This window comes from Chiloscyllium plagiosum, unplaced genomic scaffold (genome assembly GCF_037043375.1).
Source record: "Chiloscyllium plagiosum isolate Xiang-an unplaced genomic scaffold, Cpla_swu_hap1 HiC_scaffold_13, whole genome shotgun sequence".
NCBI lineage: Eukaryota > Metazoa > Chordata > Chondrichthyes > Orectolobiformes > Hemiscylliidae > Chiloscyllium > Chiloscyllium plagiosum.
In genome coordinates, this window is record NW_028270151.1 from 8,205,773 (window position 1) to 8,232,988 (window position 27,216).

Consider the following 27,216-nt stretch of genomic DNA (forward strand, 5'->3'; position numbering starts at 1 on the left):
TTAACGATAAGGAAAACCACATGGCACTTATGAGATACAATTAAATGAAACATTTGGGATTGAAATGAAAACAAATGGGAAGGAGTTCGTGGGCTGTTGTTTTCGAATTAGCGTAGGACAGGGAAAAAGGGTAGAATTACTGGATAATGAGATACAACATTTCACCCCTCCCAATGATCCTAAAGTAGTAAAAATTATAGAGGTAAAAGACTTGAAACAGGCCGAGATAGAAATTGGGTACGGAGATGCAAATGCCTGGGTTGAATGGGTAAAGTATACTGTAAAAAGTCTGAACAAAAGCAATTGCTATGCATGTGCCTCCGGTAGGCCAGTGGCCCAGGTGGTTCCCTTTCCGCTCGGGTGGAAGCGAGACAGGAAGGGCATGAAATGTATGATAGCCCTGTACCAGGATGAGACTGCATGGAATGATAGGAATTGTACCTCCCTATCTCTAATGTTCCCTCCCTTGGAGAAGAAAGATGCAAAAGTTCCCCCCACATTTTCCGCCGCAGTTGGAAATCACACGTCGTGTGTGCACAGGCGAGGTACAAGTCGGTCGAGAGATTTGGGGGAGCTGAAATTATGTACAGAGATTAAGAATGTTACCGAAACGGAGAAGGGAGGGAACTACTCAGCACTAAAGGTTCCCCGAGCGGATCTGTGGTGGTACTGTGGAGGCAAAATATTGAGACCCACCCTACTCCGGATTGGAGAGGGATATGTGTAATTGTACAATTGGCAATTCCATTTACCTTGGCATTTGAGAAGGAAAAGATCGTAGGGAAAAAGGGAAGGGGTAAGAGAGGACTGTTAGATACTTCTTTTGATGACAGGATTTATCTTGACTCGGTAGGAGTCCCTAGGGGAGTGCCTGATGAATTCAAGGCTCGTAACCAGATTGCAGCAGGCTTTGAGTCAGCTCTCTTTTGGTGGGTAACAATTAATAAAAATGTAGATTGGATAAATTACATTTTCTATAATCAACAGCGATTTATCAATTATACAAGAGATGCGGTTAAAGGGATATCAGAACAGCTTGATGCGACAAGTAGGATGGCATGGGAGAACAGAATAGCCCTTGATATGATTTTAGCAGAAAAACGGTGTGTGTGTGTGATGTTAGGAGGAAGCTGTTGTACCATTATTCCTAATAATACTGCGCCTGATGGTTCAATTACTCGGGCCTTATGGGGATTGACTACTTTAGCAGAGGAACTGGCTGAGAATTCAGGAGTAGACACATCTCTCACGGGATGGCTTGAATCCTGGTTTGGAAAATGGAAGGTGGTGGTGGTTTCTATCCTTACTTCCCTGATAGTAGTAGTCGGGGTATTGGTGGCCATTGGCTGTTGTGTCATACCCTGTATATGAGAGCTCACCCAAAGACTGATTGATTCAGCCTTAAGAGACACCCCTAAGAGGGAATCAGACAAAGGAACTTTATCGACTAAATAATGAGGAGATGAGTGAAACCAAGATGGATGAAATCTCTGAAATGATGCTTGCGAATTTTGGGAACAATGTTTTAAAAAAAAAACAAGAATGCAGAAGATCACAAATGGTAATCAAAAGAAAAAGGGGAAATTAATGTTATTTCTGCAATTATAAGTTCTGATACAAAGTAAATGAATTCACATTAGTTTGGGATTGTTTCGGCCGAGAGCTGACTTAGCAAGAATGAGGAAATATATAATCCGTTAAAAATGATATGTCAGCATGAGACGTGATTACAAAACAATGGTAGAAATACAGGCACGAGATAAAATGCTGTGAAGAGAGGCCTGTATAAACATCTGTTTTCCCACTTGTATGGGGTCACAGGAACAAACCCCAATTAAAAGGGCTTAGTGATAAGATGCTGTGAGGGGCAGCGCAGATGGAGGGAGTAGATAATGGTAAGCAAAGGATGGGATGACGTCAAACAACCTTATGGGAGCCATTTGTCATGGACAAGGCCGGATAAACAGAAGTTGTGGGATCAATCTTAAGGAAATGAGTGACGTAAGCGGAGGAGGGGGCAAACAATGAAATAAGAAAAAAATATGGGGATTCAAACTGTATAAATTTCGAGAGTTTGTTGGATTTGAGGTGTATTTGTCATTGTCTTACCTGGCATTAGACATTGCACCCACCTGCAAGTGTACAAATAAAACGGCACTACGAGTTCAGATTTTTGGTCTCGGACTGAAATTATTGAAGTGAGGGAGCTTTTGTTTCTCACATAGTGTAGCACAGGTCATGTAAAATAACTAAGGGGCGGGCAAGGAACTTTCAATGAGAAAAAATTGACTTGCTAAGAATTTCACTGTTACAGGAGTTGCAAGGGAAGTATGAAATATTAAAATGCTAACAGTCCTTTTCTGTACCCAATGATTAACTTTTCTAGCATACATGATTTTTAATTTAAAATTTAACTGCTTGGCATGTTTCAAGTAAACAAAATTAGGATGTCAACACTGAGGAATGGAATCAGTTTGAGTACTGGAATGCACTCCCACACCACAGGACTAAGCTTTTACTGTTTTATAATAATGTGGCTTATCCCCAATCTTCGAAGAGCATCCTCTAGCACATCAGTGCAATCCAAGTTGACCTGGAGGATGTTCAGCTAAAACAAATGTACTCAACTGTACCCATAAAATTTGGTGCTGGTTATGGAATTAGTTGAAGATGGAAAAGTGATGGGTTCAAAATGGAAGGAGCTGTCTCATAGCAATGGACAGATGTTTAGCAAGAGATCTCTGAATTTCTACAGAAAAACAAGCTGAGGAGTTTCCCTCATCTGCATTTTTTTGTTGCTGAAGTAGCTGAGGTTCTGGCCTCTGGTTACTAGTCTTATAGTTCAAACATAAATATTTCAAACCTGTGATATCAACTTACTTGGATTTACACAAAAGATGCCAAGCTACCTTAAATGCTTAAACTCTGGATTCAGTGTAAAATTGCAATCTGTTTTTCAGCTTGATCGTTAGTCTCACCTTTGTATGACATTTATGAACTATTTTCTCTCTGCACGACCCCCCCCCCCCCCCGCCCCCACCAATGATCTTTCAGCTTACCTGTCAAACATGAAGAAAGAGATTCAGAAACTGAGTAAATTGAGAGATGCAATAGCAACAGTCAAGGTCTATTAAGATTCCTTTTGATATTGTATTTTCTATAGTAGCTATTTTTAAATTCAAATAACATTTCAAAGCTGATGCAAAGTGACATCAATTTTCGGCTCCTTTGTTATCTGATGCACCAATGAAGCTGCCGTTTGAATTTCATTTGATTTCCTTCCTTTTAATTAAAATGCTGAATTCATAGCTACATTGAATAATACTCATAATTTGTTCAGTGTACATGATCATTACATTCAAAATCCTGTATAATTTGTTTTCGGAATTTATTTGCACAGTGATTTATGATCAGATGTAGAATTATAAATTAATTTATCTTGATTTAGGGGCATTTGCATCAGGGCCAAAAAAATTAATTTTAGCCACCTGCTGGGGATACCTGATGAAGTGAAATATAGATCATTAGTCAGGGCAGCATATTAACTTGAAACAAAGTTTCCATCATTTAAAGATATAACAAAAGTCAACAAATGTTAAAATGGCTTTGAAATAAATTTCATTGGAAAGGATATGCTTTATTCATTTTCACTTGCCGAGCAATGGAGGAATAATATCACAAGAAATGATTACGTAATCACAATTCAAACAAAAGATTTGAGTTTTATAAGAGTTATAAATATAATGTGAACCATGAATTTAGATTTGCAACCTTTAAAATATTCCTTTTAATTATGTTTAATTTATTCTAATTAGATATGCTTAATGTTTGCAAATACAAACATGTGTGCAGAACATATATGAAGCAATTAATCTGTGGGTATTTGACTTTGACAATTCTAAAGACAGCTCATATCTAAACAGCAACCATTACAAAGATAACAATTAAGTAGACTAGAATAGTGTCTCACAATAATTTGCTTTTCCTCTAGAACCTGGCTTTGAATCTAGTCCAGAATGATAGGTTGAAGGTTTACTGTGACAGCTGGAATGAGTTTGGCAGTGTCAATTAAGACCCTGCTCGGCACAGAGCTGAGAAAACTGGCTACGGTAAAGTACTTATTGGTAATCACTCCATGAGGAAGTGTAGGAGTTGACAATGGTGCAGGAAGAAGTTACCTTTTTGTTTAATGCTAACCCACATTTTTGAGCAGAGTATGGGATGGTTTACTTTATATTCACCAATCCAAGTGTGAATTCATCATGGATGATCTCATTTCAAGCTCGGTCTGAATGCACACATTTATTGGGTAACGAAGTCTAAATCTTTAATTGTACAAATCTAATCTAGCATAATTTAATGTGCAGTTGGTATTAAATCTCTAATTGAAATTCTGAGAGTGCTGTCTTAAGAAAAGTTTCCCCAAGCCCTACTTTTAGCCTCATTTAGTCTGTAGGCATTAAACTGAAATCTACAGCTCAAATTATGTGGATGATAGCCTTAAGTAGGGTTTTTTGTTCCCCACCAAGGCTTGCAGTGAAAGAACTGATTAATTAAGAATCAGCAGAAATTGGATCCTCATTAAGTGACTCAAACATGTTTTTTTAAAATTCAGAGCACATATAAGTAGTCAACTTAGTGCAATTTAGCATTTGAAAATGTGACTTATGACAGTGTTAGAGCTAAATCTTTCAAGGCATCAATGAGGGAAAGGAGGGAAGTGTTTGTTTGCTTTTGTCTAAACAAAACAGCTGATTTGTGATAAATGTTAGTCTTTAAAGTACAAGTACAATCTTTGAAATGTTTCTCTTTTTTAAAAAAATTACCTTGTGTGATGATGCTGCGACTTTAAAGCTTATTTTGTCCATTTTTTTGAAGAGGTTGTAAAGCATAGGCGCCAAGCAGGCTACCAGAACCATCAGAGTAAACAACTTGTGAGGCCTTGGGTTTTTTTTTTAAAATCAGCCTGAATGGGTGCAGCCAGCTCTCTCAAGTAAGGCTTTGTGTTTTTTTTTAACCATCAGAAGCTGTTGGAGTCTCAAAAGTGTTGAAAGCTTCAGTGACTGATTCCTAGCTGCTCCCCTCTTAAATTTCTCTTGATGTTTCTTCTTCCTGGATTATAGAACTACATGTAAAAATCTGTGTGTGAATTTGCCTTTTTGCCAAGGATGTGTTATGGGATGTTACTATGTTAGAATGGTTAATGTGTAATGGTTACCGTACCTATTATTTGATTAAGTTTTCCAGTAGTCAAGTTATTCTAAATGCCTCCTTTGTTTGTATTTTAACTATAATGTTTAAATAAATTGTGTTTTGCTTAATGTGGAGTGATTTGATCAGTCACATCACATCTGGAACACGGCACATTCTATCTACCTTTAAAATAAGAAAAGATTAGGATGTAGACTACCCTCTTAAAATATTTTAAGGCGGCCTGGTCCATAACACTTGCCAGGAATAAGGTCGATACTGTTTTAAAAAAAACACTATAGACAAGGGCACAGCAGAGATACTATACTGATTGATTAATCAGTTATGAAAGAGATGACAGGTCAGGTGATGTATTGTTCCTGCAACATGTGGGAGCTGTGAGACACCACGATTGCCCAGAGTGAACACCTACAGCAGCTGTTTACAGACCAAGAAACTTTGAATATTGAAGAGCTGGAGTCAATGCTGCTGACATTTCACCAAATCAGAGGAAGGGGAAATTTACCTGGACACTTTGCTACAAGAGGTGGTCACACCCCTCAGTTGAGGTAATTTGGATTTGATTTGTATTCAAAGGCAGGAATATGAGACTGGAGATGAGTTGGCTGCGGGTAATCAGTTTATAAACTCAAAGCTGAAGAGGCCTGAACTTCACACACTTAACTCAGGCACGTTTGCTCTGGATCACACTGGTATCCAGGAGATCCCACATGCAACTCTTCAGACTTCATTAAAATCATTTCATAAAATGTGCTGGGAATTCAGTTTACAATGAAATGTGTGTTGTTGATTTTGCATTTTGGCTTATATAAAGAGGATCAAATCAGTTAACCTTTTTTGCGGAAGAGTGAAAAAAAATTTAAACAGCTGAATTTCAATTTGTTTTGTTTTAAATGACACGGGGTAAGCTGCTTAATTTAAAACCAGTAGCACAGAAAAAAATTATCCCATGCAGTAATCTGTGAAAATATGATAGACCAAGAACTAGTTAAAGTAAAAATTAACAACTTTATTTCTTAAAATATAACAGAATAATTAACTAACAACTATTTATAAGTCCTTCCTCTAACCTTTTAACTTACCTTCTATAATACGAGTCTATAAAGCTCCCAATTAAGATTTACAAAACAACACAGTTCAAAACCAGGCCATTTTCAGATTTCTCTGAATTCCTGTCTTTTACTTCTTGGGAAGTCTGCTTCACAGGTTACTGATCGATTAAGGTACCTTTTAAGAGAGCTATTTTCTGGGCAGTGTGCAGATATCGTTGGCTTGGAAGTTCTCCTCCCAACTGTTCAATTTTCCCCTGTCTTAGACCCCCCCCAAAGCATTGGATTGTGTCATTGGCTTTTAAGATTGTCAATATACTCAATTCAAACTTGCTTGGAATTTGGTATTTTTCGGGGTCTAATTTAAACTGATTGGCCTAACTCAAATTTGTTTTGTTGTTTCCAGACAACTAGCTACCCCAGTAGCTGGAGCACGTGTTGCATTATGTCTTATTGACAACACTTGGTGCTGTCAATGCTAGCTTTTAGACTGTCAAAGGTATAGCACATCCACATCTTCATAATATTAAAACATGTTTTGAGTTGAAAATACAATGAATGGGTTTCCATCAAATCAGTAGCTTGATGTAAATCAAAAACTTGCCCTTTACAAAATAAGCATTGCTGCATATCAAACGTTGCACATGTGCTAAAATTTGAATCTATGCTCACAATATACCTGTCTTTGCTTTGAATGTTCTCTACGAGACCTTGATTAATCTGTGCCTATTATCTAATTATTAGTCTTGGTAAAATATACTGTTTGAAGCAAAAAGCTGTCTGTGTGCATAAAACTGTTACTTACCCTAAAGATAGTTAAAATGGCATTCAGTTCACTTTTTCTTATTCAAATGTGCAATGCTGAACTCTCTCCAATTATTGAGGAACTGCACCTTATTTTAACTACAAGTTTGATTAATTGTAACTGTTCTTGTATTTTCCTGTTTGACACTGGAGTATTAACATGAATATGCTTACAATTGTATTTGATAATCACCTGCCTTAGTTTGATCTCAATAATCCTACTACTGAGGTTTGAAAACCCATTTTATAGGTTTCAAGCTGAAGAGTGAATTTTTAGATGCCAATCGCAGCAGCAAATAACTCTTTACAGGGTTTGGCATTACTTTCAGCTCTGCTTGCCAATTAGTAGATACCAGAGAATTAAAAATGCAGCAATAACCAAGGTAGATCTTTCCTCTCTCCATTAACTGGATTGGAGTTTATACTTAACTTCTACCTATTCCATTTTCCCAAGGTTTTTAACCTGCATTTTAAAAACATATTTTCACCGTCCTGGCCGAGAAGATGAGAAAAATGATGCTACAGGGACACCAAGTATTACAAAGGAGGAAACATTGTTCGGTTTATCTTGCTGTCTTCGATGTTTCTGGCTTGTCCCCATCAGCTCCAACCATTTGTTCAATGTATACATATTTACAGTGTCAAGTGGCAGTCTGTTAAACGGTTTAACAACTCAAGTCTACCACCTGGATACTGACAGTTATGTTGGTGCCAGTACACGACAGTATCCTGGGTGATTCACCACCTGCTTTTCTCCTCCTCCTTACCCTGTGGGAAGTAGCTGTCATTGTCCCCATGACGCACTTTATAACAAAGTCACTGCGTGGGACCCTCCTGCATCTCAGTGGTAGAGCGTGTTGATGCATCTACTTGTGCATCCATTATGCTGCTTATTTTTCTACAAAAGATTTCTTTCTCCATCTGTGAACTAGTTGACTTTCGCTGCACTATGTACCTCATCAATTATCTTGCACCAACATAAATTATCTATCTGCATCTACAGCAGTCTGTGAATAATTTTACAAATAATCAGTACTAGACATTCCATCTTGGATGCACAAAAAGGGAACTCAGAGGAATACATGATGGAGAGAGGAAAACAAGGTTTTGCCGATACAGTTAGATGAAGAAAGGTTGGTGGAGATGGGTGTCAAGTGTAAACCTCTGGACTTATGCAAAAGACTGTGCTTGATGTAAACATCCGCACAAGGTGGCTGAACTTATTTTCATGACACTTCTTTCAGACAGAAATGAGCATGCTAGTTGAAATCCAAGAATCTGAGATTATGCAGGATTACAGAACAAAAATAGATTTTTTAAAAATGAGATTCTCCTTTGACTACTTATTGTTGATAAATAGCTGAAGGAGGACAATTCGGTTTGTTTACAATTTAATTCAAAAATCAGCAAATTGCTTGTTCTATTCTGATAACTCAGTTCACTAAGATTAGTGTTAAGATGTATTTCATCTCTTCTATTGCTTGACTGCATTTATGCTGGTGTTAGAAAAGCTGTAACAAACTCAACAAAAATCTGTTTATGTATCTGCAAGGATGAGGTGAAAAAGAAAATACTGTGACAAAATCAAAGTAGCTAAATTAGGCAATGCCCAAGATTGGTGAGCATCACAAGGAGCGATTATTCCTTGTTGTGCTGGCTGCTCATTAAGATAACGGTGGTCCGCAGTCCAGCACAACAGCAGAGCATGACTTAAAGCTAGCCTGAACTGTTACATCTTCCTAAACGTGATGTAGCAGGAATAATTTGAGAGGCTGTCACTAAGGCTATGGCCAATTGCATGGCTTAAACTGAAAATCACAATATGTTCTGGTGCAAAGCAGCTTCTCAAAGCCACTTCACCTTCATTCAGCAATCTGTTAAGATGCACATGTTGCAGATGATTATAACTATGCTCTCCTCCCTCCCACATACTCACGCCAACTATGTCTTTGTTTCCAGATACTCAGGACTAGCTGATTGTGTCCAGCAAGTGGTGTGGAAAACTGAAGGGCTAAAGGAAGAGAAGACTAAGAATGAAGAAAGACTGCCTCTCAACTCTCCTTGCAACCAGCAGCTCAGATACTGGCTCAACACTTTACAGGGTAGCACATAGTTTGGATTTGCATATGATGAGTTTTTGGGTAGTCATAGGCAGCTGGAGCAGAAGGAAAGGACTTCGCAGGTGCCAGATCCCAGAATGCTGATGTTTCAGTTATGTTCTACAGCAGCAGACTGAGATGAGGTTTTGGTGGGCAAGTAAGTACAAAATGGCTGATGCATGTGCACAAAATGCTCTTTAGTACATTTGCAAGCCTGTCAGGCAATCTGTTTTCACTGTTAAGAATCATGGAGGATTCTGGCTCCAATTAGGAAATAGCTTTTCAGACAGATCCTGGAAATCATTTTTCCAGAATGGAGGTGGTCAGTTCCATGAGAACAGTGGAGGACTCAACCATCGGCTAATGTCTGATGGCAGATGTCTCAGCTTCCATTGCAGCACGGGCGGTGGCTACATAATGGTTGAGTGTTGCAATGGAAATTCCTGCTCAAGTCATGAAATGTTGCCATGCAAGCTCAGCTTGGTTCATGCAGGTTCAGATTGCTGTCATCCTGGCTCTGGATATCAGTCCACCAAAGGACTTTCAGAATCTCTCAGTGTTTGCAAATACACTCCAACAAATTATTCCTACAACTGCATCCTGCCTCCCACCTAGTAGAATGGCAGTGCAACTTGGAGGACAAGCTTGCTGTCCTCTCTCGGGATGACAGCTTTCATATTCCTTTCGCTGTCACTTTGCTAGCATTCTTGCTGTTGACTATCTGTCCTGACTATGATGGCTGCTCATGCCAAGGTGGTGCAGTTGGAAGCTGACCCAAATTTACTTGATTATGTCCTGCAAGACATTCTGGAGTTTCCTTCATTGAAAAGCAGCAGCTGTGCTACAGCCACTGAAGTAATACTGAGTGGGTGTATATGACAGGGAAAGGCACTTGCGAGATATTATCATTTCCTTTGATGCTTGTAGGATCCGTGAGATAAAATATGAATTACAATTGTCCGGAACAGGATACTAAGCTGTCTTTGTTACCACTTTGCAGTGGTAATTGTCATCAAGACAACAGGAGTGTTATATAAAATTTAATTCTGTCACTAGGTAGCTCGGAAATTTTCATCTCTCCATTTCCAATGCCAAAGCATGTTGTGACTCAGCTTATCTTTTATGCCTACTCTTCTGATCTGTTCTGTTCTCGTGTAATGAGAAAAAAAACTCAGCATATTAGAAATGGAATGTTTTCAAGGAGTTGGACAATACTTATGGAGGTCACTGTGCAGGGCAGGCATAACATTGCACTAAAGTGACTGTGAGAGAGAATAGAATTTGTTGATAGGGGGGCTGTGAAGAGATGTTGAGATAGAGAAGAATGGTACACCTTCAAGATGTGTTAGTGTAAGGACTGATGTTCAGGGTTAGGTTGAGGAAGGCAGAGGAGGGTTAGGGTTAGATACACATCAGATATACTTAAATGTGCCATATCACCTAATTTTTCATGTCCTGATTAGGTCAGTAAGTCTCTTCTGGTATCGTATCCAGTACCATGGCAGTACATCCTGATTTATGACTTTCTGAGCAACTTTCATACATGTCATCTCATTTTCTGAGACAGGCAGCAACTCTAGAAAGGTATCATTTTGCTATCGGTTCTGATTCTCCCTGAAGACTGCTCCAGTGATCCAGGTTTGATTCTTGTAGTGTTTTGCTTTTAAGTAGTTGACCTAAAATACTGTGGATCCCTATCATGCCCACTCACTATCTGATAAGAAAACTGGGAGGGCAAATGCAAATGCAGCAGCTGGGTTTAAAAGCCACTGACAAATACACTGCTGAAACTATCAGGTTCCTGCTATGAGCAGATGTTAAAATTCAACCCTCTGGGGTTAAGTTCAGACTTTTACAAATTGCTTGTCATTTTTCAGCTTGACAAGAAATCAAAACCTTTGTCACTGATGCTCCCGGGATCTCCACTCCCAGCAATTGATCAATTGGCTACTGTCCTCCCACAAGGGCACCTGATTGCAACTGCCTGACATGCTGACAAGAAGAGACTATTCCAACAAACCATAACTTTCATCTCTTTCTCACCTTCACATGGTCCAAATCTCTCAGATCATTCATTTCTTGGACACACTGTCTCAATAACTGGGGACAGGTGACCAATATTCATTGCAAGTTCAATAAAGGCCATAGCTACCTCAACTCTACTCCCTCACATCCTGTTTTTGTCATTGATAACAATGATTTGGATGTGAACGTAAGATGTATAGTTAGTAAGTTTGCAGATGACACCAAACTTGGAGGTGTAGTGAACAGCAAAGAAGGTTACCTCAGATTACAACAGGATCTTGATCAGATGGGCTAATGGGCTGAGAAGTGGCAGATGGAGTTTAATTTAGATAAATGTGAGGTGTGGCATTTTTGGAAAGCAAATCTTAGCAGGACTTATACACTTAATGGTAAGGTCCCAGGAGTGTTGGTTCATAGCTCCTTGAAAATGGAGTCGCAGGTAGATAGGATAGTGAAGAAAGTGTTCGGTATGCTTTCCTTTATTGTTCAGAGTATTGAGAACAGGAGTTGGGAAGTCATGTTGTGGTTGTACAGGACATTGGTTAGGCCACTGTTGGAATATTGCATGCAATTCTGGTTTCCTTCCTATCAGAAGAATGTTGTGAAACTTGAAAGAGTTCAGCAAAGATTTACAAGGATGTTGCCAGGGTTGGAGGATTTAAGCTGAAGGGAGAGGTTGAATATGCCTGGGCTGTTTCCCCTGGAGCATCAGAGGCTGAGGGCTAACCTTATAGAAGTTTATAAAATCATGAGGGGCATGGATAGGGTAAATAGGCAAAGATTTTTTCCCTGGGATTGGGGAGTCCAGAATTAGAGGGCATAGGTTGAGGGTGAGAGGGGAAAGATACTAAAGAGACCTAAGGGGCATCTTTTTCCACACAGATGGTGGTACCTGTACAGAATGAGCTGCCAGAGGAAGTGGTGGAGGCTGGTACAATTACAACATTTAAAAGGCACTGGATGGGCATATGAATAGGAGGGTTTGGAGGGATATGGGCCGGGTGCTGGCAGGTGGAATTAGATTGGGTTGGGACATCTGGACGGCATGGATGAGTCGGACCAAAGGGTCTGTTTCCATGCTGTACTTCTCTGACTCTATGAATCTACGCACTTGCCTTTCCATCTATTTTTGACACCTGCACCAAATGTTTTTGGTACATTCACTTCTTTCCTCCAAGTCATTAAATATATTGTAAATATATATTGGGCAGCACGGTGGCACAGTGGTTAGCACTGCTGCCTCACAGCGCCAGTGACCCAGGTTCAAATCCCATCTCGGGCAACTGTCTGTGTGGAGTTTGCACATTCTCCCCGTGTCTGTGTGGGGGTGCTCCGGTTTCCTCCCATAGTCCAAAGATGTGCAGGTTAGGTGAATTGGCCGTGCTAAATTACCCGTAGTGTTAAGTGAAGAGGTAAATGGGTCTGGGTGGGTTGCTCTTCGGAGGGTCGGTGTGGACTTGTTGGGCCGAATTAGATTAGATTACTTACAATGTGGAAACAGGCCCTTCGGCCCAACAAGTCCACACCGACCCTCCGAAGCGCAACCCACCCATACCCCTACATGTACCACTTTTTACCTAACACTACGGGCAATTTAGCATGGCCAATTCACATCTGACCTGCACATCTTTGGACTGTGGGAGGAAACCAGAGCACCCGGAGGAAACCCACGCAGACACGGGGAGAATGTGCAAACTCCACACAGTCAGTCGCCTGAGTCGGGAATTGAACCTGGATCTCTGGCGCTGTGAGGCAGCAGTGCTAACCACTGTGCCACCGTGCCGTCCATTGGTCCCAGCTCTGTGGAAACCAATTCATCATGGGTCGCCAATCAGAAAAAGAACCCCTTGCTATTTCCTGCCCATTAGCCAATTCTCTATCCATGCCAATAAATTACATCCAACACGTTTTAACTTATGACTTATCCTTTTGTGAGGTACCTAGTTGAATGCGTTATGGAAGTCCAAACACAACACATCTACTAGCTCCCCTCCATCCAGTCTGGCTGAGACTTTCTCAAAACCCCAATACTTTAGTCCTTGCCCTGCCACAATGTTCTGGGATCAATGGAAGTTCACCTTATCTTGTGAATGAACACTTTGTTTACTTAATAATGAAATCAACATTTCAGACTTTGTATTTTGTTCTCCAGTTGGTTTTGTTTGTTTTCAACCAGATTCATTCATTATTCTGCCGTTCACACTTGTTCTGAACAAACGGTTTATTTTCTGTTTTTAAACTTCATTACATCATTGTCGTTCAATCTCCCCTGCCCCCAATTGTATCCTAGATCCTTCCTTTTGTTTCTTCTTTCACTCCATCCCTTTAAAATGACTTAAAGCTTATCACATTTCTTCTTAGCTTCAGATCTGAAGAGTATGCTAACTCAAACATTAACTTTGTTTCTAACTCTGTACAGATGCTGTTACTTACAGAATACAGAGTATTTCCAGCATTTTCTTTTTTTTTCCCTGTCTTATAGCTCCCCGTTTTCACTGACCTAAGTTGAAATGGATAACAAATAGCTAAATACCTCCCTGAGAACTTGTCAATATTCTCAAGAACTTGTTGTTCCAGCAGCTCTAGTCTTAATTTAGAAAACAAAATGCTGGATTTTTGGGAAATAATTTTTGGAATCTTGAATCTAACTTTGTATCAGTGATGCGTAATAACTCACCTCTGGACAAAAATAAAGAAACTGGTATAAGCCATGTCTGCATTATTGTGGGTACTTATTGCAGTGGCACTCTTTAGCCATATAAAGTTTTGGTCTGCATGTAGTGGTCAACACTGTATTGAGCTTTGGTGGATGCTTAACAACTTCACTAAGGTACATGCTCACTATAATTTAATTAAATTACATTACATATTTTCAAAGCAATTGCGTGAAAGCAAAATCCTTAACACAGGAAGTTCAGAGTGTTCATCAATTTAATATTTGGGACCACATCACCCCTCTTTTGTAGAATACCTTAAGACATTTTCCTGTGTTAAACTAGAAAATAAGTTCAAGCTCAGGGGCACCTCTGAATTTTAGCTATTGTTTGATACACTTAAGTTGAACACTTTTCATAGCGTTACTATCAACTGTTTCAACTGATCATTGATCAAATGGTGGTACCCAAGCAATGCCAAATATTTAACGTGACAAGAGAGCATTCTATAATCTATAACAAAATATACATTTCTAAGATCAAACAATATTAATGAAAAACATAACACATACACATTATTCTATATAAATGAGTAGAAAATGAGTTACAAAAAAGTCAACTGCATTGGAGTTATTTAACCATCAACACTTTGAAGTTGTTTTGTTTAATAAACCACATCCTGAGGTGCATATATTAATTTTCAGAGATTATTAATGGTTTGATTATCCAAGGCTTAAAATTAAAGGCAATTAAATTCTCAATTACAACATTTTCCATTTTTTTCCCCACAAACCTCATTACATCACACCTGTCAATTTCAACAAATTTAACGTTGTCATCTTTTACCTTAATAAAATGAAGAACGCAAACTGCGAAACTGAGAGAACGAGGCCAAAGTCCTATTGATGGAAGACCAATGATATGGGGTTTGAAGAAATACACTCAATTGCAACACCTGCAGAAAACGTACAAAAAATTAAAATCCTTTACTTTATACAGTCAAACAAGAAACCTTGTGACATATTTTCAAATATGAAGTTATAGGTTCATCTTGTTTAGATGCATTTTCAGCCAATCCAAATTCTTGCAAGGTCAATTAAACAAATCCAGCACTAAAACAAAACGTCCCTTTGTGCAATATTAAACACAAAATGTTTTCGAATCGTTAAGTGATCCAGGTTCCAAAGCATCAATCCTGCCAATTTGACAGACAGAACATGCTAACAAAATACAGAAGCCACCAATGTTAAAAGGGTTAAGTACACACTGAGAGCCTCTTACTGTCTTTGTGTTGATGGTGCTATTATACAGATTTGGAAGAAATGGCTAATTTATTATGATGATGAGTCAAACCTGAATTATTAAGCTTTTGTTCTCTTTCAGTCCCTTTGTGAACCGAAATCTTAAACAACTTTGAAAAAATTAGGATCTTAAATTCTGAAAGTAGATGTCTGTAATATAGACTATATAAATTGTGTAGAAAACTTAAAAATCCAGAGAAGTACTTGAATTAATTTGAGACAGCCAGAAAAATCCAAGATGTTCTAACTTGCAAGGTGTGATTATAGGATCAAAATCAGGAAAGTTTTCACCAAATAAATTGATCAACATTTGAAGTCTTAGAGTCCTACAGCAAGGAGACTGGCCCTTAGGCCCATACTGGTCGATGCTGACCAAAACGTCCATCCACGCTAATTCCATTTCCCTGCACTTGACCCATATCCTTCTAAACCTTTCTCATCCATATATTTATGCAAATGCCTTTTACATCTTGTTAACGTACCTGCCTCAACCACTTCCACTGGCAGCTCATTCAATATGTGCACCACCCTCTGTGTAAACAAGTTACCCCTCAGGATCCCATTTCTTCTTTCCCCTCTAACCTTAAAGTGATGCCGTCTAGTCCTCGATTCCCCAATCCTGGGAAAAAAGACTGAGTGCATTCACCCTATCCATGCCTCTCAGGATCTCAAAAACCTCTATAAGGTTCCCCCTTCAGTCTCCTATGCTCTAAGGAAATAAGTTCTAGTTTATCCAAGCTCTCCCTATAACTCAGACCATTCAGCCCAGGCAACATCCTTGTAAATTTCTTCTGCAATCTTTCTAGTTTAATAACATCCTTCCCATAACAGATTCTGGGTAATCCAAGATGGAGGACGGGAAAAATGTCTGGCTGTAACAGCTTTTTAATGGTTTTTTAGGTACTGGAGGTGATTTCCTCGAATTCCAGGAGCAGCAATTACTGTTTCATATACCGTTGTATTGTTTTGGAACTTTGGGAAAAAAAAGTCAAAACAACAGCAGCTTTAAAAGGGAGAAGAACAGACAAAGGAAGCACGTGGTGAGGACTGTGCAGGAGAGAAAGAGAACCTGCACAGTTAGTGCCTTTGCTGTTTTGAATTCATGTGTCGCTGGACATTGGAGTGCGTCTGGGAAAATTAACAAACAGTACAATTCACAACTAATCTTGGAGGAACCTGTTTGGGCGAAGTTCACAGCACAGAATCAGGTAAGTTAATCGTTGTTTTAAGTGTGTCCAACAGAAAAGCTGCAGTAGTGAGTAGAGTAGGTTCTTTCTTGATTGTGTGTTTTTGGAGATATGTCTCTTGATTAAACTTAAAATACAAGCCATAACTATTAATTTAAGCTGGGGCAGTGTTTTGTAGAGGAATAAGAGAGTGTTATTTTCTGGGTCTGTAGATTGTGAAGGAGCAAAAATGGCCTTTAGTACAGTGACATGTACTTCTTGTCAGATGTGGGAGTTTAAAGAGAGTTTAAGGGTTACTGCGGATTATATCTGCCATAAATGCTGTTGGATGCGAATCTTATGAGATCGAATGGATCGGTTGGAGAGACAGAGGCATAGAGGAACTTGTAACTGCAACAGTATGTGATGGATGGCAGTTATAGGAAGGGGGGAAAAGTCTCAGATACAGTCACATAGATGGATTAACTCCAGGAAGGGTAAGAGAGGTAGGCACCTAGTGCAGGAGTCTTTTGTGGATATACCCATTTCAAACAGGTATGCCGTTTTGGAAAACGTAGCGGGTGATGGATTCTCAGGCGAACGTAGCACGAACAGCCAAGTTTCTGGTATTGAGACTGGCTCTAAAGCAATGAGGGTTATGTCAGCTTCCAAGAGATCAATTGTGTTAGGGGATTCTGTAGTCCGAGGTACAGACAAATGTTTCTGTGGCCAGCAGCGAAAAACAGAATGGTGTGCTGCTTCCCTGGTGTCAGTATCAAGGATGTCTCAGAGAGGGTGTAGAATGTTCTCACGGGGAAGAGGGGCCAGCAAGAGGTCATTGTCCAAATTGGAATCAACGACATAGGAAGGGAAAAGGTTGAGATTCTGAAGGGAGATTACAGAGCGTTAGGCAGAAATTTAAAGAGGAGGTCCTTGAGAATAGTAATATCTGGATTACTCTCAGTGCTACGAGCTAGTGAGGGCAGGAATAGGATAATACAGCAGATAGATGGCTGAGGAGCTGGTGTATGGGAGAAGGATTCACCTTTTTGGATCATTGGAGAGTCTTTTGGGGTAGAGGTGTCCTGTACAAGAAGGACGGATTGCACCTAAATTAGAAGGGGACTCATATTCTGGCAGGGAAATTTGCTAGAGCTGCTCAGGAGGATTTAAACTAGTAAGGTGGGACCCAGGGAGATAGTGAGGAAAGGGATCAATCTGAGACTAGTACAGTTGAGAACAGAAGCGAGTCAAACAGTCAGGGCAAGCAGTGATGTGGTAGGACTAATAAATTAAACTTCATTTATTCAATGCAAGGGACCTAACTGGGAAGGCAGATGAACTCAGGGCATGGTTATGAACATGGGACTGGGATATCATAGCAATTACGGAAACATGGCTCAGGGATGGGCAGGACTGGCAGTTTAATATTACAGGATACAAATGCTACAGGAAGGATAGAAAGGGAGGAGAGAGAGGAGGGGGAATGGCATTTTTGATAAGGGATAGCATTACAGCTGTACGGAAGAAATTCCTGGAAACACATCCAGTGAAGTTATTTGGGTGTAACTGAGAAATATGAAAGGGATGATCATCTTATTGGGATTGTATTATAGACCCCCCAATAGTCAGAGGGAAACTGAGAAACAAACTTGTAAGGAGATCTCAGCTATCGGTAAGAATAATAGGGTGGTTATGGTAGGGGATTTTAACTTTCCAAATATAGACTGGGACTGCCATAGTGTTAAAGGTTCAGATGGAGAGGAATTTCTTAAGTGCGTAAAAGACAATTTTCTGATTCAGTATGTGGATGTACCTACGAGAGAAGGTGCAAAACTTGACCTACTCTTGGGAAATAAGGCAGGGCAGGTGACTGAGGTGTGTGGGAGAGCACTTTGGGGCCAGCGAGCATAATTCTATTAGATTTAAAATAGTGATGGAAAAGGATAGACCAGATCTAAAAGTTGAAGTTCTAAATTGAAGAAAGGCCAATTTTGACAGTATTAGGCAAGAACTTTAAAAACCTAATTGGGGGAAATGTTCGCAGGTAAAGGAACGGCTGGAAAATGGGAAGCCTTCAGAAATGAAATAATGAGAATCCAGAAAATGTATATTCCTGTCAGGGTGAAAGGGAAGGCTGGTAGGTGTAGTGAATGCTGGATGATAAAAGAAATTGAGCGTTTGTTTAAGAAAAAGAAGGAAGCATATGTAAGGCGTAGACAGGATAGATCGAGTGAATCCTTCAAAGAGTATAAAGGAAGTAGGAGTATACTTAAGAGGGAAATCAGGAGGGCAAAAAGGGGTCATGAGATAGCTTTGGCAAATAGAATTAAAGAGAATCCAAAGGGTTTTTACAAATACAGTAATGACAAAAGGGTAACTATGGAGAGAATAGGGCCCCTCAAAGATCAGCAAGGCGGCCTTTGTGTGGAGCCAAAGAAAATGGGGGAGATACTAAATGAGTATTTTGCATCAATATTTACTGTGGAAAAGGATATGGAAGATGTAGACTGCATGGAAATAGATGGTGACATCTTACAAAATGTCCATAATACAGAGGAGGTGGATGTCTTGAAATGGGTAAAGGTGGATAAACGCCAGGATCTGATCAAGTGTACCAGAGAACTCTGTGGGAAGCTAGAGGAATGATTGTTAGGCCTCTTGCTGAGATATTTGTATCATCGATAGTCACAGGTGAGGTACCGGAAGACTGGAGGTTGGCAAACGTGGTGCCACTGTTTAAGAAGGGTGGTAAAGACAAGCCAGGGAACAATAGACCAGTGAGCCTGACCTCAGTGCTGGGCAAGTTGTTGGAGGGAATCCTGAGGGACAGGATGTACATGTATTTGGAAAGGCATGGACTGATTTGGGATAGTCAACATGGCTTTGTGTGTGGGAAATCGTGTCTCACAAACTTGATTGAGTTTTTTGAAGAAGCAACAAAGAAGATTGATGAGGGCAGAGCAGTAGATGTGATCTATATGGACTTCAGTAAGGCGTTCGACAAGGTTCTCCATGGGAGACTGATTAGCAAGGTTCGATCTCATGGAATACAGGGAGAACTAGCCATTTGAGAACTGGCTCAAAGGTAGAAGACAGAGGGTGTTGGTGGAGGGTTGTTTTCAGACTGGAGGCCTGTAACCAGTGGAGTGCCACAAGGATCGGTGCTGGGCCCTGTACTTTTTGTCACTTAAATAAATGATTTGGATGTAAGCACAAGAGGTAGAGTTAGTAAGTTTGCTGATGACACCAAAATTGGAGGTGTAGTGGACAGCGAAGAGGGTTACCTCAGATTACAACAGGATCTTAACCAGATGGGCTAATGGGCTGAGAAGCGGCAGATGGAGTTTAATTCCGATAAATGCGAGGTGCTGCATGTTGGGAAAGCAAATCTTAGCAGGACTTATACACTTAATGATAAGGTCCTAGGGAGTTTGCTGAACAAAAAGACCTTGGAATGCAGGTTCATAGCTCCTTGAAAGTGGAGTCACAGGTTGATAGGATAGTGAAGGCGGCGTTTGGTATGCTTTTCTTTATTGGTGAGAGTATTGCATACAGGAGTTGGGAGGTCATGTTGCGGCTGTACAGGACATTGGTTTGGCCACTGTTGGAATATTGTGTGCAATTCTGGTCTCCTTCCTATCGGAAAGATGTTGTGAAACTTGTACATCTTTTCTGAACCCTTTCAAGGATGTTGCCAGGGTTGGAGGATCTGAACTACAGGGAGAGGCTGAACAGGCTGGGGCTGTTTTCCCTGGAGTGTCGGAGGCTTAGGGGTGACCTTATCGAGGTTTGCAAAATTATGAGGGGCATGGTTAGGGTAAATAGGCAAAGCCTTTTCCCTGGTGTCGGGGAGTCCAGAACTAGAGGGCATTGGTTTAGGATGAGAGGGGAAAGATATAAAAGAGACCCAAGGGGCAACGTTTTCACGCCGAGGGTGATACAGGTATGGAATGAGCTGCCAGAGGATGTGGTGGAGGCTGGTACAATTGCAAGATTTAAGAGGCATTTGGATGGGTATATGAATAGGAAGGGTTTGGAGGAATATGGGCCGGGCGCTGGCAGGTGGGACTACATTGGGTAGGGATATCTGGTCGGCATGGACGAGTTGGTCTCAAGGGTCTGTTTCCATGCTGTACATCTTTATGACTCTATGATTCTAGCAAAGTAACCAAAACTGAACACAATACTCCCAAAAGTGGCCTCATCAACATCCTGTACAACTGCAACATAACTTCCCAATTTCGATACTCAGTACCCTGACTGATGAAGGCCAGTGTGCCAAAAGTCTTCTTCACTGCCCTGTCCATCTGTGACTCCACTTTCAGAGAACTGTGGACTTGAACTCCAAGATCCCTCTGTTCCACTTACACTCCTTAAGGACCTATCATTCATCATGAAACTCCTACCTTGATTTGACTTTCCAAAATGCAAGACTTCACTCTTATCTTTTTAAACTCCATTTGCCATTTCTTGGCCTACTTCCCCAAGTCTTCAGTAAATGTTTGCAGCGGAGTATGATGGAATCATTTAAAACTCATTTGATGCTGGAATGGGGACTACTTAGGGGCATTCTGGATGGATCTTTAATTTAAGTAGCTGAATGGAGTAGTCTTCCATACCTGTGATCATGTTGTACATTTACAGTACAGCATTCTCTGCATTTGTGCTAAATTTTAATATCAGCTGTGTTCATTGTAAGGGAATCTGATGAATGGACTAAACCGCAGCACAAATTGTTGACTCGGTGCATGACCATGCACTGTAATCTGCTAAAGAAGTAGTGAAAATGTCAGCCTGATGACAGCAATACTGAAGGCAACTTTTAAAGAAAATATTGGCACATGCCATTAGGAAATACACACAACATCTCTTCTCTACTATTGAGTATTCGTTATTTAGAAATTGCACAGAAATAAAGTAGCTGAAGATCTAACATTATTCACAACAATTTCTATTTAAAATGTATTTCTAACCAAGTTTGCCAAAGATGCTGCCAGATGTACTTTTAGGAGGAGGCTGAAATTGAAGACATGAAGAAGTGATGCGTGGAGAGTTCAAGAGTGGAAGGGAATGATATGAAGACTATGCTACCAACACAGAGCATAGAACAGAGGAAGCAATTCTTAATTAGAAGAATGAAAAGGACACAGGGTTGCAGGGATTTGTCAAAGCTGCACTTCTCGTTAAGAACTTAGAGATTAGAATTTTGAAGCTAATGCACTGTTTAAAAAGCAGCATTGAAGACCAGCAAAAGTAGCAAAATAGATCTTATATTGGAGATGATGAAGTTGGCAGAGCTCTGGATGATTTACAGTTTATATAGGGAGGAGTTTGGAAGGCCAAAGAGAAGAATATTGGAAAAATTGAGAATGGAAGTAAAAAATGTAGAGTTTAGACTTTTAGGAGTAACACAAGTGAGGAATGGTTTGTGATGGGCAATATAGGAGTAGGAAATGTTGGTGATGAACTGGCACGCAATGCAATGATTGTAAATAATCTCTCTATTGAATAAGACCAATTGTGACCTACAGGCATGTTCTTACAATTCATCTTATTTCATTATCCTCTCTTTTTGGGCTGATGTCGACGACAACCATTTAGCATAATTTTCCATAGGTTCTATATCTGGTTATGAAGTTACCAAACACAACTAGGGTATACAAATTTAAAATCTGCTGTTTGACCTATACCAATTAAACATTGCATATTTCAAATAGATTATCTTTAATGACTTGATCCAAAAATGATAATTTTACTGAATTATAAGTTGCCTGATAAATACAATCAAAACATAGCCTTTCCTTTTTATCAAAATACAACTGTTGAACAGTAAATTTAAATTAAAATAGTAAATGTGAATTTATTATGCAACCCCAAGGTATAGCAACTAACACAGGTAATTAACTGCTCTCCTTTTACGAATACCTGGTATTGATAGCAGCTGCACCAGGAATGACTTCTACCCAGTTTCTAATATGCTAATGATAGGAGGAGAAAAGAATGACAATCCAGCACAGATGGCCTTACTCCCCTTGCAACAAGCTTGAAATTACGTCCTGACTTAAGTAAAAAGCAGTATTGTACATCAAAGTCATGTAGAGAAACACTGCTCGCCTGACCATCTGCCCATTCAGCTGCAGGAGGCAGAGTATAATAGACAGGCACCCAGATAAGTATGCTCATGTTATTACTAATGTTGTTACAGTTCAAAGCAAGTATAGATAAATGCACTCAAAGGCTAATCAACTGCCAAACCATCATATCATAATACAGAACTGTTTTGAATTCCAAAGACATGTTTAAAAATAGAAATCCTCCATTTTCAAGAAAATAACACATATTAAGATGTGTTACATTCTTTTTGATAATGTCACAGGTAATGGCCTGCATAATAAACAAACAGCCAAAGTCATAATAGAAATGATTGAGATATTCACAACTGTAACTGTAATCTTGAAATTCAAGTACTGTCATTATAAATTGTATGTCATTTCCTCTTGATCAAGAGCAGAACCAGGTGGCTATGACTTAGAACTGACATCCTTGATTACAACTAGGTCAATAAATCAATCCTGAGCAGGAAATAATCCCTTATCTATCAAATCAAAAGCTTCTCCGACACTATTTCACTTGTTTCTTATTTTAAGCATTTGAATGTGAAATTAAACACTTGAATCCAAAGGATAAATGAAGTGGCAGAGAAGACAGTTCTATCGTTTAGATTGGCTGGCCTACATAAAAAATACAGATGCAGACCTCCTGAATTTTATAGTATTGTTTTTAATTTGAAAAGATAAAGGGCAGCCAAAGACAACTGCAAACAAATAAATGTAAATGAATGACAAGATGTCGTAATTATAATTGCAGAAGATTTTATTTAACGAGAACTGTTTCAAGGGCAGATGCGTACATCTAACACCACTGACAGCACTCAAAAGTACAAAAGGAATAACGTCTGAATAGGTATCAGTGATAGTGCAGATCATATTTATAGTTTCTTCAGTATGTTACAGGCACCTGACATCAGTGTATGATAGAATCTCCAGTGTGATCTGCAAAAGCATCATCATGCAGGCACATAGATGTACAGAATTATTTGTTACCGAATTATTTGGGGTGGCACGGTGGCTCAGTGGTTAGCACTGCTGCCTCACAGCACCAGGGTCCCAGGTCCGATTCCAGCCTCGGGCGACTCTGTGTGGAGTTTGCACATTCTCCTCGTGTCTGCGTAGGTTTCCTCCGGGTGCTCTGGTTTCCTCCCACAGTCCAAAGATGAGCAAGTCCGGTGAATTGGTCATGCTAGATTGCCCATAGTGTTAGGTGCATTAGTCAGAGGGGAAATGGGTCTGGGTGGGTTACTCTTTGGAGGGCCGGTGTGGACTGGTTGGGCCGAAGGGCCTGTTTCCACACTGTAGGGAATCTAATCTAAAACCATGCATGATGTTAAATACAAAAGTTACCACTGATGTCTGAGAAATATTAAAATTCTGAAAATGCCCGAGGCTTCGGATAATAAAACTGAGGAACAGTTAATCAAGACTGTGAAAAGAACCTCGGCACAGTAATTTAGTTATCCTTTGAAATGGATTCTGTTCATAATTCTTCACAGAACTTCCTGTGCAGAACTACTAGTTTGTACAAATCCAATGGTTTCCGAAGTCCTGCAAGTTATTGATGCCACAGTGAAGCTTGAATGCTCCAGAATGTTAGATAATCTTAATGATTAAAAAACAAGATACATTCACCAAACCTCCTGTCCTCGGGAGTGTTACTGAATAAAGAGGCCTTGGAGTGCAGGTTCATAGCTCCTTGAAAGTGGAGTTGCAGGTAGATAGGATAGTGAAGATGGGGTTTGGTATGCTTTCCATTATTGGTCAGAGTATTGAGTACAGTAGTTGGGAGGTCATGTTGCGGCTGTACAGGACATTGGTTCGGCCACTGTTGGAATATTGCATGCAATTCTGGTCTCCTTCTTATCGGAAAAATGTTGTGAAACTTGAAAGGGTTCAGAAAAGATTTACAAGGATGTTGCCAGAGTTGGAGGATTTGATCTAGAGGGAGAGGTTGAATAGGCTAGGGCTGTTTTCCCTGGAGTGTCAGAGGCTGAGGGGTGACTTTATAGAGGCTTATAAAATCATGAGGGGCATGGATAGGATAAATAGACAAAATCTTTTACCTGCGGTGGGGGAGTCCAGAACTAGAGGGTATAGTTTTCGGGTAAGAGGGGAAAGATATAAAAAAGACCGAAGCGGCAACCTTTTCACGCAGAGGGTAGTGTGTGTATGGAATGAGCTGACAGAAGAAGTGGTGGAGGCTAGTATGATTGCAACATTTGAAAGGCATCTGGAAAGGTATATGAATTGGAAGGGTTTGGAGGGACATGGGCCAGGCGCTGGCAGGTGGGACTGGATTGGGTTGGGATATCTGGTTGGCATGGACAAGTTGGACTGAAGGGTCTGTTTCCATGCTGTACATCTCTATGACTCTAAATGAATAATTTGATCATTTGCCGCGACGAATGACACAAAGATTATTGCCACAAAGTTATGCAATACATCCAGAAGATCCATAAGGAGTTTTTGTTTACACTTTAAGAACAAACAATTACACTGAGGAAGCCCTTCATTACTTAACTGAGCTAGCAACACTCAAACCTATAGTAAGATTCTGTGAAGGAGCAATAATCTAAATTGAGTACATCAATTAAAATGTTTTCCCAGTTGCAATCACCATATAAAATGCATTTTACTGTAACATATAAAACTATGAAGGAAATAATACAATCATGAAATTATGTTATGACTTTTTCTTTTCTCCTTGTTCGAATCAGTAACACTTACAGTGGATCTGGATGTAGGTTTGCTCGCTGAGCTGAAAGGTCCGTTTTCAGACTTTTTGTCACCACACTAGGCAACATCATCAGCGAGCCTCCGGGTGAAACATTGGTGGTATGGCTGCTTTTTATTTATATGTTTGGCTTTCTTTTGGTTGGTGATGTCAGTTCTCAGCAGCAAACCCAAACAAGCAGACAAAACACATCTAGCAACCCGAGCTACTCTCCCCTACATTAAAGGCATCTTGGAAATGACTGCCAGACTACTCAGATTTCTTGGCATCATGGTAGCCCACAAACACACCAACACTAAAACAGCAGCTAATGAACTTGAAAGACCCTATACAGACAAGTAAAACTAATATCATTTACAAAATACCTTGCAAGAACTGTAACAAACACTACTTTGGACAAACAGCAGAAAACTAGCCACCAGGATTCATGAACATCAACGAGCCACAAAAAGATATGACCCTCACTCACCTAGTACCCTTACATACAGATGAGGAAGGACGCCACTTTGACTGGGACAACAGACCCATCCTCGGACAAGCCAAACAGAGCCATGCACGAGAATTCCTAGAAGCATGGCATTCCAACTGGAACTCTATTAACAAACACATTGACTTAGATTCCATTTGCCACCCGTTGAGAAAGAGAATGGGAAATGACATCACCACAGGTAATGATGTCACCACAGGAAATGACATCAACCACCCAAGGAAACCCAAACACATAAATGGAAAGTGGGCCATACCACCAGTGCTTCATCTGGAAGCTCACTGATGATGTTACCTAATATGGTGACAAGATGTCTGAAAACGAACCTTCCAGCTCAGCAAGCAATCCTACATCCAGAACCTCAGCCTGAGGTACAAATCTTCTCAAAACTCACTAACTTACAGTGGATCACTGGACTTTCATTCAGTACTGGAATAAAAACAAGCTAGAAGTTTTCAATTTTTTAAAATTTAAGCTCTGCAATGATGAAACAAAAGAAAGTCAAGGTGATTCAGGAAGTTATACTGAGGTGATATGAACCTTGTATTTTATCTGGCTTAAGGTTACAAGGGACACAACCTCTGAGCAAAGTAAGGATTTCTCACATTTTATTTAAATAGTCAAAGTTAACAACAAGTTTGAGCTGATAACTTTGTGTTAAATTTTACTACACGGAGGATGAAGGAGAAAAGACAGTATGTGGAACATTCTAAGTGCCAGAATTCTGCTTTCTCCAGTAACTACAGCAGAAGAAATTGTACTGTGACTGCATTGGCAGTTGATTATGCTTGTATCATTTACTTCTCTAGGAGAAAGTGAGGACTGCAGATGCTGGAGCTCAGAGTTGAGAGTGTGGTGCTGGAAAAGCACTGCAGGTCAGACAGCATCTGAGGAGCAGGAAATCTATGTTTCAGGCATAAGCTATTCATCATCCTGATGATAGGGGCTTATGCCCAAAATGTCGATTCTCCTGCTCCTCAAATGCTGTCTGACCTGCTGTGCTTTTCCAGCACTACATTCTCATCTCATTTACTTCTCTCACTAGGTAGTGGCAAGATGCCCATGAAAAAGGATGACTGATCCTTATCACTCTAATTAATAGTCTTGCCTCATTAATATCCATCTTTTCATTGAACCATGGGATGAATAGACACCAAGAACAGAATTCCTGATGTAAATGTCTGAGTGGGTACATGGCAATGCAAGTTTGCAGCTTGTTCCTTTCAACCTCCATATGGAACACCCAACAAATGAAAGGAACAAGGATATTATACTGACCACAGTAGCATTGCTAAAATTCAAATAATAAATATTGAAACAAAAAGAAGCTACAGGGTAGAGGTAAGAGATAATCAGCTGACAAGAAGATTCTTCTGTCTAGTTCAAGTATGTCAAAGATATGCCAAATTTGCAGCAGCTGTCTTGAACAGGTTTGAGTATCATAAAAAAATAGAAATTGTTCAGTTTAAGTCATAGAATCAGAGAGATGTACAGCCTGAAAAAGATCCTTCGGTCTAACTCATCCAGATATCCTAACCTAACCTCGTCTCACTTGCCAGCCATATTCCTC

The 27,216-nt window shown here is 39.9% G+C and overlaps 1 protein-coding gene across 2 annotated transcripts in view; it reads right to left on the reverse strand.

Annotated features, from left to right (window-relative positions):
- LOC148148234 (uncharacterized) overlaps window positions 1–27,216 on the reverse strand; it is a 67,760-nt gene that overhangs the window by 23,506 nt on the left and 17,038 nt on the right. For both annotated transcript variants that reach the window (XM_087993318.1, XM_087993319.1), the window contains exon 2: window positions 14,689–14,797. The gene's annotated coding sequence lies outside the window, so the exon portion shown is untranslated. The remainder of the gene's footprint in view (window positions 1–14,688; window positions 14,798–27,216) is intronic.